Source organism: Astatotilapia calliptera, chromosome 17 (assembly GCF_900246225.1).
Source record: "Astatotilapia calliptera chromosome 17, fAstCal1.2, whole genome shotgun sequence".
NCBI lineage: Eukaryota > Metazoa > Chordata > Actinopteri > Cichliformes > Cichlidae > Astatotilapia > Astatotilapia calliptera.
In genome coordinates this window covers 33,882,095-33,885,422 of record NC_039318.1, presented here as the reverse complement: position 1 = coordinate 33,885,422, position 3,328 = coordinate 33,882,095, and the positions used below count along the sequence as shown (strand labels likewise).

General features: G+C 38.7%; 1 long non-coding RNA gene across 1 annotated transcript; it reads left to right on the top strand.

Annotated features, from left to right (window-relative positions):
• Positions 1-1,566: 1,566 nt before the first annotated feature.
• LOC113009042 (uncharacterized) lies at positions 1,567-2,257 on the top strand. Its single transcript, XR_003270107.1, has 2 exons — positions 1,567-1,709; positions 1,936-2,257. It is a non-coding gene; the product is annotated as an uncharacterized LOC113009042 (long non-coding RNA).
• The last annotated feature ends 1,071 nt before the right edge of the window (positions 2,258-3,328 follow it).

Below are 3,328 nucleotides of genomic sequence, written 5' to 3'. Positions count from 1 at the left end.
TTATTTAAATCATCAAAATTAATGTGGTCTAAAGAGCTTTCTTAGGCCCCAGTCATGGCTACCGCTGGCCACTAGGGAATATTTGTTTTTCCCCACAGGTTATTATTGGGGAAGTTGTTGCTGGAAGTCACTGTGAAGTTAAAGACCAGTCAGTCGCCCCCTGATAAGGATTCAAGGATTTATTGTCATTCACATCACATGTTTACATGAGGTGGAATGAAGTTACATACACATGGTCCCAGAGCGAAAAGAAAAAGAATAAAGAAACAGAATTTTAAAAAGTAATAAATAAATAGTTTAAAAAATAGAATGACAAGTAATAAAATAATACAATAAATATTGTGCAACAACCCGAGTACCAGTATGAAGTATCCAGTTGTTGTTAGGTAAAAATTATGTATTGTTGGTGAGTGGCTGTTGGTTGTTGCAGGACATGCAATGGGTCAAAAGGAGGTATATGGTGGTGCAAAAAACAAAAAACAAAAAAAGCTCTTTGGTCGTTAGCAAGTTGCAGCAGTCTCCCATAGTTTGCATGGAAGATGCCAACTTGTCTGCAAACATTAGCAAACTGCTCACCAAGCAGTAGCAAAACTGCAAAAAGCATGACACAAATCTGAACTAGAGATTGTTCAACTTTAAAGTAAAAACTGTACATCACCACTGAAACAGACATGCTAGAAAAAGCACGACTTTTACTTCAAAGTTGATCGTTTTCTGTTTCCATTTGGCATCTCACTTTTTTCTTTTTTTTTTACAAGTGTCACTGCCTCTCGGTGGTTAGTTTGATGGTGTTTAGACACAAATCTGGATCTTTCATGCAAACTACAGGTGATCATGCCAACCTGATAGCAACCGAAGCGATCACAAGCAGGTTTGTGATGCAGCAACCTTTTTGCAACCAGTTTCACGCAGCAACAGCCTCATGCATCATGTTACCTTTAACGGCTCAAACTGAGGAATTGAAGAACTACCATAAAACTTTACAGGCACAGGCTTCCCAAATCTTTCTAAAAAGAATCACCTCTTTATATGAATTATTTTAAGAGCTGGTTTTCTAGCCTGATCGACAGCAAACACAAATTAACCAACTGGAACAGCTTTTTGTCTGCATTTGGGATCTACATCTGTGGATATCTGCCAGCTCATCACTGGCCTACCAGTCCACACACAATGGTTTGTTTGCATGTGTGAGACAGAATACCTGGATAATCAGCAGTAAAACACAGTGGAGGATTACCCCACGGATCATCATGGTGCAAGTCACCAATTTGTTAATTTGTTATTCATTGTAACTTGAGTACACAGACAGGGAAAAGCATAGGCAAAAATACAACAAGAGCATCCAAAGGACAACACACCTCTGGGACACTGGTGCTGCATTCACGGCTTTGCTGGCAACCAGTGGTGTTTCCACGATTTTTTTAAATAGGTGGCACAGAGAGGGAATCACAATATTTCATCAGAAATAAAATGAGTGCAGAAAATTGGAGTAGAAAATATGTGGGCACAATTTTCAAACAGGCATTGCTGCATAGCATAATATAGTGTAATATTCAAAGGAGCTTGTGTAACATAGTTAAATAGAGTTGAAGTTAAATCCCGCTAAATGGGACATTGGCGCCACCTACTGTCGAAAAAGTGACCCTGCAATATTCACAAAGGGCAAGGGATTCTGGGTAATCCTCAGAATAATGGAGGATTCCTGCGAGGTAAGGAATGCGCAAATGTCGTGGGGAGGAAAAATCATATCGCAGGCTGTTAAAGTAATACAGTCTGACCCGATTATTTTTGTTGTTTATACATCATTTGTTGCGGGTCATTTCTCCAGTCTTTATGTTGAACTCAGTGCACGTTTATGTGAGATTTCTTTATTGGGAGGAGAGGAAACAAAATGGGAGCATAGTTAGCTAACTCTGTTGTTGCTTTCCCGTTTAGATTTTGTGCTGATTGCCCACGACATTAAAAAGAGAGCATTCTAACCATTGCCTTTTTGTTGTGAATGCAGGTATGTGACTGTGCCACACTGTTTAGAGAATTTACATTGTTTCATGTACAGCTTTAAAATATATTTCTATATTCCTTTCATTTGGGAAATTTAACATGCAATGTTAATGGTGTTGAAGTTTTTCTATTTTGGTTGTATAAATTTACCACTATACGATCACACTGCAAGTGGAAATGTAATCCTCAGAATAATGGAGGATTCCTGCGAGATTTTGTGCTGATTGCCCACGACATTAAAAAGAGAGCATTCTAACCATTGCCTTTTTGTTGTGAATGCAGACCAGAGAAGACACTACACAGAGGTCACACTTGCAAAGAAAAGCGTCTGGACTTCTTTAAGTTACTTGAAGACGTTTCACCTCTCATCCGAGAAGCTTCTTCAGTTCTAAGGTCAAATGGTGGGGAGTCCCAGATTTAAACCTAGTGGGAGTATCCCCCCACAGAGGGACAAAAGGACCCCCTGATGATCCTCTAATCGCCTGAGCCAAGGTGTGAAACTGGGTGTGGGTCCCAATCAGTCAGGTTTCACAATGAACGCACCCGAAACTCTGGCTGATTGGGACCCACACCCAGTTTCACACCTTGGCTCAGGCGATTAGAGGATCATCAGGGGGTCCTTTTGTCCCTCTGTGGGGGGATACTCCCACTAGGTTTATATCTGGGACTCTCCACCATTTGACCTTAGAACTGAAGAAGCTTCTCGGATGAGAGGTGAAACGTCTTCAAGTAACTTAAAGAAGTCCAGACGCTTTTCTTTGCAAGCTCCTTTGACTACGATGACCTGGATGACTGAGAACCTTCACAGACATAGTGTAATATTAATGTTAATGATTTAGGGGTAGCTTGAGCTAGAATACTGCAATTTACCAATAGAACGATGAGTAACTAAAATTTAAAATAAATGATATAGAGCAAAATGTCAAAATTTACATTCAAATAATAATATAATAGAGTATAAGCTGAAAGTAATCTAACACAAAGCAACTTAGATACATATAAATATATATATTTATATGCATTTATAAATCTAAAATACCTATTTTTGATATATTAGTCTGTACTTCAGTAAAGTACTTGGATAAATGTTAGAGGTGGGCAAACTGATTAAAGTATTGATACTATTAACTAACACTGGTTCTGTATGTAGCTCATTAAATTATGTTATACAGAAATAATTTTTAAAATATACTTATAACATGAAATATAAAAAAAAATGACTAAACCTTTTTGTGTAGCTGGATAGTGTAGTGGTAAGACTACACACCTCTGGACCTGGAGACACCCCATGCTAAAACCCAAGCCCTGGAATGGCGTGGCTACATCT